Below are 12,232 nucleotides of genomic sequence, written 5' to 3'. Positions count from 1 at the left end.
TCGTGCATCGCCTGGGGATGCCAGTTCGCCATCACCTGGGGATGCCAGTTCGCCATCGCCTGGGGCTGCCTGCTGCTCCGCATCGCCTGGGGCTGCCTGTTGCTCCGCATCGCAAGGGGCTGCCTGTTGCTCCGCAACGCCTGTGGCTGCCTGTTTTGTTTAAAACTGCAGACTTGGTGCCAGTGTGTTTACCTTCCTGCTTCTGCCTTGACGTCACCACCCAGCCCCCCTGTCACAGGGCGGTATTTAATGCATGTCGTATGCAGACAGGCTAAAAGAATTGAATCTATTCAGTCTTGAACAAAGAAGACTACGCAGCGATCTGATTCAAACATTCAAAATCCTAAAAGGTATAGACAATGTCAACCCAGGGGACTTTTTTGACCTGAAAAAAGAAACAAGGACCAGGGGTCACAAATGGAGATTAGATAAAGGGGCATTCAGAACAGAAAATAGGAGGCACTTTTTTACACAGAGAATTGTGAGGGTCTGGAACCAACTCCCCAGTAATGTTGTTGAAGCTGACACCCTGGGATCCTTCAAGAAGCTGCTTGATGAGATTCTGGGATCAATAAGCTACTAACAACCAAACGAGCAAGATGGGCTGAATGGCCTCCTCTCGTTTATAAACTTTCTTATGTTCTTATTAATTCAAATCCATTCAATACCAAAACAACATTTGCTCCAGTGCAAAGTTTGCACCACTTGAAATAAAACAAAGAATTAGCATACTAATGCAAAATAGCGTACAAGCAAACAAGCCATATTTTCCCCAAAAGAATCCCATTCCAGCCGACAGCCGCAAAATCTGCACATCATTATTTTGTCACGGTCAGCTGCATACATCCCCTCATGCTCAAATTCTTTGCAGCGTTGTTTAATTGTTTTGCGCGGTTTAGGCATTTTACAAACAAACGTCTCTTCTCTTCCATCACAATTTTAATTCCCAAACAACTTGCTTCAAATTATACATGTGCGCAAGTGCTAGTCAGAGTTTCCGTTTCCCTTCAGACCGTGTCTATGGTAACGGCTGAGCCTTGACAACTACGATTGCAAGTATTTATTTAAAGTATTTTCTGTATAAACCTTACAATTTAAAAATATCACTGTTTGTTTTATAATGATTTTTCGTATTATTTCTTTTTATATTAGCATTTTATTTTATGTTATTTTGTGTTATTTCGTATTTGCATAAAACATGGGGTTCTATGCATTATTATTCTGAAATTTCTAGCACCTTGTAGACAATAACTATGGAATACTGTACCCCCACCCATGTAGAATATTGGGGGACCCCAGTGTTTAATACAATTGAGCACGTACCTCACAGGACAGTCTGTACAAAAAACATATGACATGATGATCCATTAAACTGGTGTTTTGATTACATTGTGAAGGGATACAGAATTCTATGGCTTCTCAATAGCTATGGAATACTGTACCCCCATCCATGTAGAATATTGGAGGACCCAAATGTTTAATACAACTGAACACGTACCTCACAGGACAGTCTGTACAAAAAAAACATGACTCCCGACTGCAACGCAGGCTGTTTAGGAGTAATGTGAACGCAGCCAAAGATTTTTTTGCAGTCTGCACTGAGGGATAAAGAGAGCTTTAACCAAACAGAAGAGTAAAACAAATAAAAAAAAGACACGCTGCTCAGTATTTGTGTTATGTTTTACTTGGTCTGACTTCTATTCATTGCTTATTAACTATTATCGAAGTCTTTCTGTGCAGCGATACCTCATTGATTAGTTTACATTTCCGATACAAAATTTCACGTCAAAAAGAATACATAGAATTGCTAAAAATAAATATAATGTGACGCTTTCGTGCCTCAAACTAAGTAAAACAATAAGCCTGAGTATATCACGGTAACTAAGTCAAACAACAAGCCTATCTACATCACGGTTTTATTGGGAGAAAATAATGTGGCGCGTAAACACAGATATATTTGACTTTCCAATTCAGCCGTCTTTCGAAAAAAGAAAAAAAAACACATCTGGGCAGGCGTGAAATTACAACATACTGAATTCCATGTGGTACCAAAATCGGCGTCTTTTAATTTTATTATTATGTATTCTGCTTAAAGATACATGTACAAAAACGGGTTATTCTATGACCTAAGGGACCTTACAATACCTGAAAGTTTTGCTGAAAGATATTGATGTTTGGGCATATTTCACCTGATGTTTGTTTCACCTGAGTGACTGCAATGGCACAAGAAACGTTTATTCTCAGGGTCTTTATAAACAATAATGGACTCTCGATTACTTTCTCAAAATATATATTTATAAATAAAATAATAGTTATTCTCTCCATTATTATCAGTAAGGAGAAAAAAACGTACCTGACCAATTGAGTTCCTGAAACATGTTTACACGATCAGGTCCAGGGTTAGTTCAGTATCGACAAGAACAAAAGTTTATAAATGTTTAAGTAGGCGTCCGGATTACTGGTTATTACATTTTTTTTCTCTATACCACTAAATTCCAACCTTGGGGATTCAAAAGCAAAAAAACTAAAACACTTCCTCACTTTATTTGTGTTGTTGAACACGTCAGCTTGACGGCACAACGGTATTTTTTAAAGAGGGACATAACTGTGGGGGAAAATACATTAATTTAAGTAAAATGCTTAAGTAAATGTATATATGTATTTTTAAACTCACGTTTAAATGTAACGGCTCTCAAACATCGACACCTCCAATCGCCCGCGCTCAGTTTGGGAAGCAAAGCGTCAGTGAGCTTTCACAACGCCACTCCCCGAAACTACATCCCTTTTCTTAGAATCTATAGCTAAATCGAGATCCCTGCTATCATTGGTTGTTTCAAGTGTCCATTAAAACGTGGAAGCAGCCAATGATAGCACTAGCAGGGGTTGAATTTTAAGGGAATTGGAACCCTCCGGTATGAAATGAAATATGAGGACTGGTATTTAATTATTATAACTAAGGTCAGTTACCCGGAGATCGTTGACAGATCCCAGAGACTCAATAGAAAATCGGGAGGTTAGGCAGGTATAGGTCACAGCCAGATACACCCTCGCTACCTATAATGCGTTCCTGTAAAACATATACTGACTGTATGCATTTGCGTCTTAAAAACAACATGGAAGTCCGCATTTTTTTATTATTATTATTGGTGCGCATGCCTACGCGTACCAGTTATGTGAACCTGTCTGTAACCATGAATGCATAGTGGATAAGACGCTCGCCGATTCGCACCCAGCCCACGCCCTGTTACATAAGCATAAATTAAACTTGATCTAAGGAAACCAATTCTATGGTTTAATTTAGGTTTAAACATGCTTTCCTTTTCATACAATGTACTTGTTATATAAACAATATACTACATGAGCACAGAGTGCTGTGTTTATTTCATTTGAAGCAGAACACCTGATTAACGCATAGGCCAACTAGGCACCTGCCTACGGCCCAAACTCATGGCGGCCCAAATATATAAACAGATATGGAATTGCGCGCAAACTGGAAGAACTTCGCTCACTGACATTTCAACCGAGGAAGTGTATCTCGCATGTGTTCACACAAAATCAAAGTCCCTGGCCCGGAATTTATTGTCTCGCTCACTTACGCGAGTTGACACGAGTACATTCCAGCCAGGTCAGTCAGTTTGATTTTGGTTGTCTCTTTCAGGGGCAGTAAAGCATAAACACAAGAAACGGGAGGAAGGAGAATACAAGCGGCAAAGAGGGGCATTATAAATATTTTTACAAATTGATGCTGACAGCCCCGTAGCCGAAAACATTATCCCCGACCCTGGAAAGAGAATTTTCTTTAACGAAGGGTCAAAAAACACCTCCGATCAACAGTAAAGCAAGGAAATCTTACTGCCTTTGCTGTATAGAAAGACGTAAGCCACGTTAAACTGCATTTGACTGAAGGTTGCCAACTGGCCATTAAGGCAAGTCAGTAAAAAAAAAGTCACATTTTAACACTAAAACGTAAATAAATAAAACATGTCTGTTTGAATCGAAATAAATCTGATATATTTTGTATTGCTTGCAGATTTCCCAATCAGCTTGAATGACATATATACCTACATCTTATGTGATGGCAGTGAAAATTATCAAAAGAAGAATACCAATTAACACTACTGTGCTGAAATTAGTATACGCGTTCTTCAACCAAGTAGCCAAAGCACAGCGAGCTCGGGAGACATCGTCCAGCTTGCAATGCTTTTTTGTTATTGGAAATATGCTGGATAGCCTAGATGGAATTTATGGAGTCAAATTAAGTGACTGCCTTGAAGGATCTTTGACGGGATCTTGAAGCTGATGAAAACTGGCACAAAATTGCGCTCTTGTCTACTAGCAGACAGCCACGTTTTCCTACAGTTGCCAAGTTTGCGCTTAATATGTTGGCTTTGCCACATAGCACTGCAGAATTAGAACAAGATATTTTTTTCTCAGATGAAACTTGTAAAACAGACATCAGAAATCAATTGTCTACAGACATCTGAATGGAATTCTGAATATCAAGACTGCTGTTAAAAACAGCACCAGCTTCAGACCAACGAAGCAAATTATCCAGTCCGTAAAATGTCGATGTATGACCATAAGAAGTAAATAAGACCTAAAGAAATGTAAGTACGCAAAACTAGTCTATTTTATAATGTATTTTATTTATTGTTTCTATTTTTTAATGTTGTCAGTAAAAAACAAAATCAGTGTTAGTAAAAAAATAAAAAAATAAACTGGGGGGGGGGGGGGGGGGGGTTACATTTTTGTGGACTATGGAGAACATACCTCTTATATAGAAGTATAGAAGCACAGCTTGATAAATCGGGAAAGGTTATTATCAAGCTGTGCTATGGGATTTGACGAAGGCTTTGGGTTTTTTACGAATTTATTTTGAAATGTATTTAGCACACCGCCTTCAATTGAACTGTTTCTGGCAGATTCGGTCGGTCGTTCTGCAGTCGTTCAGTTCAGAGCAGTGCGTGAAACTTTCATCATAATTAATAACCAGAATTCGGCATAATTTAAAACCATATATATAATAAATTAAAAACGAAAATGATACATTTTGCAAATTGATGGAGCGTGAGTTAAGCTAATATATATATATATATATATATATATATATATATATATAAAAAATCGTATATTTGTTGTTATTCATATAAGAAGATAGGGGCCTAGAGCCCCGTGATGGGTTAATCCGGCCCTGTTTAGAAGTATAACTGGCCAGCTCCAAAAGTTATCTGTGGAGTAACTACAGCACTCTTCTGTGTAGTAAATAGTCCATTCCATTACCATTCCATATTCTGATAACAGCTTTGTCACAAGATACATTTTCATTCCATACATGTAATATATCACTCATTTTGTTTGATTAACTTTGATTAAAGAATTTACTGGGTTTTTTCAATCTTTATTTTTCCATTCAAGCAGAGAATGAGTAAAATCGACCTTTATGCTTTAAAAAAACAGACTTTTTATTACATTGAGAAATGTCTAATTTAGCAAAACCCCTTTATCACATTCAACATGCAACAAAACCATGGTTACCAACATTCTAATTGAAATAACATTTGGTCATAGCGGAGCTATCCGTATAGATAAAGATCCTACACACATTTAAAAATTGTCTCAAATAAACCGCAGAAACTACAGCATATAAAAGTGTATTACACAGACTTTTATAGCATAAATTTACAGGTAGAAATAATATGCACAGAACAAAACTAGAGATAGTTGAACAGAACTAACTGGCAGCTGGCAAAAGTTCGAAAACCAGATTCTCCTGGACCATCTGGGGGCCACCAGGAGAACTGTCGCTTTCTCTCTCCTGACCTTTTCCAGAAAGGCAGGGAGCAGCGGTATCGGTGGGAAAGCGTATAAAAGCATTTGGGCCATTTGTTGGCTAGGGTGTCGACGCCTATTGGACATCTGCAACTGTGGAGGGGGAATCACAGGGGGTAATGAGTCGTCTCTGCCAAGACAAAGAGATTGACCTGGGCTTCCCCGAAGCGATCCCAAATGCGCTGCACCTCCTGAGGGTGGAGTCTCCCTTCTGACGGGTGAGGACCGTCCCTCGAGTGGAGGTCCACCGCCCAGTTTACCACCCCGGGAAGATAAACAGCCCGGAGGGACAATAAATGCTTCGGTGCCCAGATCAGCAGCCGAAAAGGCTACGCGGTGTAACCCCGGGGACCGAAGCCCACCCTGGTGGTTCACATACGCCACTACTGTTGTCAGTGCGCATGAGGTCTTGTTTGTTCTGGAGCACAGGAAGGAAATGCTGGAGCGCAAGGTGCACCGCTCGGAGCCCCAGCGTATTTATGTGTAGGGATGTCCAGCGGACCGTCCAGGACCTGCTGACTCCTCTACCTGCCTGCGTCTGTCGTCACCACTTGACGGCTGTGTATCACCCCCATCACTACACCTTCACGTCGGCGCGCTGGAAGAGAGTAACGCAGCCAATTGCCAAGATGCCTCACGTTCTTGATGAGAACACTGTAGGATCTCCTCTACTGCTGGCCCAAAAGTATGCCCCGGGGATATCAGCAAGAGTGAATGCTACCCGGAAGCGAAGGTACTCGTAAAAGAAAATCATTTGTTAGTGTTTATTTTTGTTTTGGTCCATGTGCCCATTTCTTTGGTGTGTCTTATTAAACCTCTTTATTTTGTTATTAATAAATATACTGCTATGTCAGTTTAGCCCCGTACCTTTTGTTTTGCACTTCTTCCTGGTCCGTGATGTCACCACCCACACACACCCACCTGATCACAGTGCATGACCAGTTTGCATCAATTTTGCAAAAAAAACATGTCAGTGTCCTTTTGTGTTGACTGCAGGTTCACAGTGCAGATGGAAATGTAGCATTGTATTCCCTAGCTGAACCAGGGCCTAGAGGAGCTGATTCTTAGGATGTAAGAACGTCATTCACCGCTATTTAAGCAAAAACTGCAGAAATGCCATCAGCATCTCAGTGGTTTCAGTGGAAAACAAAACTATTGGCTAGCAATAATGACATTGTTGCTTTAGCTTGTGCATTTACCCAGACCCTCAGCCCTTCAAAGAGACAAGCCTTCACACGCACTCACATGTTGTAATTTTCCATTCCAAACTAGCAGAGCCACACCAGCAGTAAAACACACCCTCATGAACATTCACAGACAAGTATGTAGTTTAACAAAGATGACACCAGTCTTGACTGATCTGTGACAATGTACTGTAACACATTACCAACAATTTTCTTATCTCTTATTAGCAGTATAGGAATATGGAATATACATGTTTTCACAAACGTTGTTCTGTATTTTAAAAAATCTGACTGTTTCTTCCCTTTATCTTATCACTTTCTGTGTGGTATCTCACACTGCCCTAAAGTAAGATTACAAAGAGTATTGCATAAGATTTATTACATTATGCTTTAGTATTTCATTTTGACTCCATAACTTTAAAACACTCGCTCAGGATTCTAAAAACTAAAAGAAAAATAAGCCAAGTAAATACATGTTTCAGCTAGTTATTTTCTTTTACTAGACAAATGACTAAAAAAGTGAGTTTACATATCAATGCTTTGCAGAGATATTGCATTTCAAGTATGGGCTAATTTGTGATTATAACAGGTATGTCGGTAACATGCATCCTCCGCCACGGCTATACATTTTAATTCAGTATGAGTAGCTATCAGTATGAAGCTGATGACCATGATGGAAATCAAGCATGTGTAAGAAATGGAAATTAAAATTGGATAAGTGGTATTTAAAACCTAGACTAGTTATTAGGTAAACAAATGTATGGTGTAAGGTTTTATATAAATTGTAATAATTGTATGTGACCCTTTAAATCATTGAAACTCTGTCTCTGAACATTGTGTGATTTTCCTGTGGGTTTTTTAATCTACTGCTTAGCGCTGCCCTGTCCTTGTAGCTGTGAAAATTTCCTGAACCGAGGTGCCTCTATGTATAAGAGTCGTGATAAGAAACTGGTTTTTCATGATTCCCAGAGAGCAGTTACCTCGGACAGATGAGCCTTGTTTATGCATGAGTTGTTTCTACTTAGAAAAGCTGATTTTGATCAATAGGTGTGGACCACAGTCAGCATAGCTAAAGCTGGTTCTAATACACAAACTTCTGCTAAGTGTGGCACATTGTGCCTTTGGTGCAGCATCTCAGAGCACCTGCTGGCACGCCTCCAGTGAAGGGGGGCCAACTCTGTTCATTGGTGAAAGCAGTAGCTCCACATCCAGTAGGCAGTAATTTGCTGAGTATATTAATTCTTGTAAAAGGTACTTTCATTGCTCAAGATTCTATCTATCCATACCTGTAGGTTTTACCTGCAGCTTTGTTTGCTCAAAATTTCACCTGCTGAGACCTGTAACTGTGCTTACAGTATTGCTGTGATTGCATCCTGTACTGTCTTTGGATTTGCTTTGTTCCTGAAGAAGACTGACTTATTATTTTGAAGAAGAAAACAAACCTATTATTACGGAGGTGTTAGTATAATGGTAAGTTACAGTGCTCCCTCGCTATAACGCAGGTCTCGGGGGACACACAATATGACCGTTGTAACCGAAGAGTGTTATAAACGAGGGAGGGGGTGGGGGGTGCCGCAGGACACATAACACACATCTGACTAAAATACAAAATAACTCCCTCTCTATAATGTACATATAGTGAAGCAACAATGTAACTTTCTATGAATTAACCATGCATAAAGCACCATGTAATCAACTGTATATTTAACACAAACAAAGGTAACATTCCCACTCGTGGATCATTTTAATTAGCAATTTTTAAACTATAAATAACCTGGCTAAATGGCTGTCGAGAGTTTAGTTCGAAGCAAAAGACAAGCAAATCAAGTGCGAGAAGGAGAACGGGTCCGGAGAGGGGAAGAGGGAATGGGCTCGCCCCACGTTCGGCTGCCGGAGCAGGGCTGAAGCGAAGCTGAAGCGCCTCGTCTCCCGGAGAAAGCCGCAGCTCCTCTCGCAGCAAATAAGTAAATACATTAGGAACGGTAACCACGTAATAGGCCAATATTTATTTAGCTATAAAACAAATGCTGAATAAGATGTCTGTAATATAAAGTGCCAGTGCAGCTTTTCTTCAGTTCCAATACTGTATCAAAAGGGAGGGCCAGAAACGGAAGTTAAACTGAGAAGTTGTTTTATTATTATTATTATTATTATTATTATTATTATTATTATTATTATTATTATTATTATTTATTTCTTAGCAGACGCCCTTATCCAGGGCGACTTACAATTGTTACAAGATATCACATTATACATTATTTCACATGTTTATAGTTTGAACAACACAAGGACTGTATTTGCTGTAGAAATATTGCATGAATCACTAGTATAGGGAATTGTAGGAGCGTTATATCCAAGGCGCGTTATAACCGAGAGCCTTATACAGTGAGGGAGCACTGTATATCAAAACGACTAATTTACACAAAATTACAAATCTTACAGATCCTACGTATAAGTCCACCATACAGGGATGATTAATTAAGGTTACTATGGGGGCTTTTTCTTTGATTACCTTACAGGAACTGACAGAGCTATTAAAAGATGTTCTTGGTGTTATTAATACCCACATTTAAAAAATTATAAATGGTTCACGTTCCTCTGGTATAGTTCCCTCAGCACTTAAGGTAGCTGTGGTAAAGCCTATGCTTAAGAAACACAATTATGACCTTAATGTCCTCAATAACTATAGGCCAATCTCCAACCTACCATTCTTAGATAAGGTTCTAGAGAGAGTTGTTGCAATTCAATTACAAAAATTTCTAACTCTTAATGGTATATTCAAGAAGTTTTAGTCTAGTTTTTGTGCTGCACATAGCACCGAGACGGCCCTTGTCAGAGTTGTGAATGATCTGCTGATGAGCTCTGACTCTGGCTTTCTATCAGTATTAATTCTTCTTGATCTAAGTGCTGCCTTTGATACTGTAGACGATTCCATCCTATTGAATTGTCTTGTCCTATCCTGGTAAAATCAGCATTATTGGAAGTTGTCTGTGGTGTTCCACAGGGCTCCATTCTAGGTCCCTTGCTGTTTTCGTTACATATGCTACCGTTAGGTGAAATTATCCACAGACACGGAGTGAACGTCCATTGCTATGCTGATGATACTGAGTTGTATTTGTCCCTAAAACCAGGAATTTCTTCTGCATGGGTGTTATTAGCTACTTGCCTTACAGACATCAAGCATTGGATGTCACAGAATTTTCTAATGTTGAATTCAGATAAAACAGAGGTTATGTTTGTGGGCTCACAAACCCAAATAAAGGGAAATGTGGGATTACATGAGCTCAACCCTTGCAGTCTCTCATCAAAACTTAAAACTAGAAATTAAGAGTTTGGGGGTAATCTTTGATCCTGATCTATCATTTGAGACTCAGATTAGGGAAGTTACTAAAGTATCTTTTTACCATTTGAGAAATATGGCCAAACTTAGGCCAATTATTTCTGTACCTGATGCCGAGAGACTAATGCATTCCTTTGTTTCATCTAGAATTTATTATTGTAATGCACTTTTTTCCGGTGTCCTAAAACATGTGGTATCACGCTTGCAGCTTGTTCAGAATACCGCCGCTAGAATTCTGACTAAAACCAGGAAAAGTGAACGTATTACCCATTTTGTCCTCTTTACACTGGCTCCCTGTGCAGTATAGAATAACATGTTAAGATTTTGCTGTTAACTTACAAGGCCCTGAATGGATTAGCACCTAGTTATTTGCAGGAGTTATTAACCCCGTATCTTCCAAACCGCACTCTGAGATCACAGGATGCGGGGCTGCTGGATGTTCCTAGGGTCAACAAAAGCAACACGGGAGGTAGGGCTTTTTCTTGTAGAGCTCCTAAATAATGGAATGTTCTGCCTTCATTTGTCAGGGAAGCTGGGACCATTACAGTTTTCAAGTCAAGACTAAAAATGCACTTTTATAAAATGGCTTTCTTATCTTAGTGGGTTTTAATGTAACTTTAAAATTGCTGCTTTTGTATTATGTGTATGCGGTTATTTAAATGGTCTGACTGTGGCAATTGTGTGACATGCTATACAAATGTATTGTGGTTTGTTCTTTTTTTCTGCTGTACTGTAGTGCTTTGGAATACTTTTGTATAAAAAGCGCTATATAAATGCAATAAATAAAATAGGTAATTCTACTAGGCTAATGTTGTGTAATTTATGTTTTTTTAGTCAGTGTTTAAACTACTTGCTCATGGAACATCGACAGCAGAATTGACTTGGTCATTGGATCAGAGGACACCTACTGACCTTCAGTTCTCCAGAGCTGTTGTGGGGATTGCTGTGGTGAGAGAATGTCCCATTATAGATTTAAAATTTAGAAAATGGTGTTAAAATAACTGGACATATTAGAACCATTGTATCAGTAGCTCTTAGCACCGTTGTTGCCCTATACCTGAGCAACTATTACCCTTAGTAGAAACCATAGCATTGCCTTTGAAGATCTTTGGTAGGCATAGTCTAAAGCCGATCACTGCTTATCCTTAGAAGAAATGCAGAAGCATGAATTATGTATGAGAGCAGCAGATGTAAATCTAAGAACCTTAACAAACCCTTCCCTGGAGAGTGCCCCTGGGCTAGTTTTCAGTCCATTTCTTCGATTACCAATTCTGCAGCAGATGTGTCGAGGGTCACTGGCCACTGTAGGGGCTTTGGAAGGGGGAATTGGAAGGAAAGTTGGATTATCAACTATTAAGCAGGCTGGGCTGGAAATTGCTTTTTTTACACTGCAAAGGCAGTTCAAACAAATCCAAATCTTTGTTAGAACTCTTCAAAGCACAGGAACTGGACAAATAAAACAGAATCACACAACACTGCCCGTTACAGATGAGTAAGTACCCATTATGGGTTAATCAACTACAGCAAGGAAAATTAACCTGTACTAAACAAGGTACTGCACAAGAATTAAAACCGTATAACTGAGTTTGGTCCCTCCTCCCCCAAATTCGCTTAATGTTTCAGCCATGTCTAGAGGGTGGCTGTTCAATTCGAATGCAAAGGCAGGGGTACAGTACAGTGGCAAAGTGTATCATGTTGTAAAGCTCCTAACCACTGGTGAATCAACAATCAACATCATTTTGATGGTTGCCCTGACTCCTGATTGAGCTACTGTGGTAGAGCAGATAGATCCCTCAGTACCCAACAATTGGCTCAGCTTTCCATGTGCGTGCTGATGGGATGATTATATCCAGGACATTCAGTGAGCAAGGGGTACGGG

Source organism: Acipenser ruthenus, chromosome 7 (genome assembly GCF_902713425.1).
Source record: "Acipenser ruthenus chromosome 7, fAciRut3.2 maternal haplotype, whole genome shotgun sequence".
NCBI lineage: Eukaryota > Metazoa > Chordata > Actinopteri > Acipenseriformes > Acipenseridae > Acipenser > Acipenser ruthenus.
The sequence above is the reverse complement of the archived record's forward strand: the minus strand, read 5'-3'. Positions refer to the sequence as shown.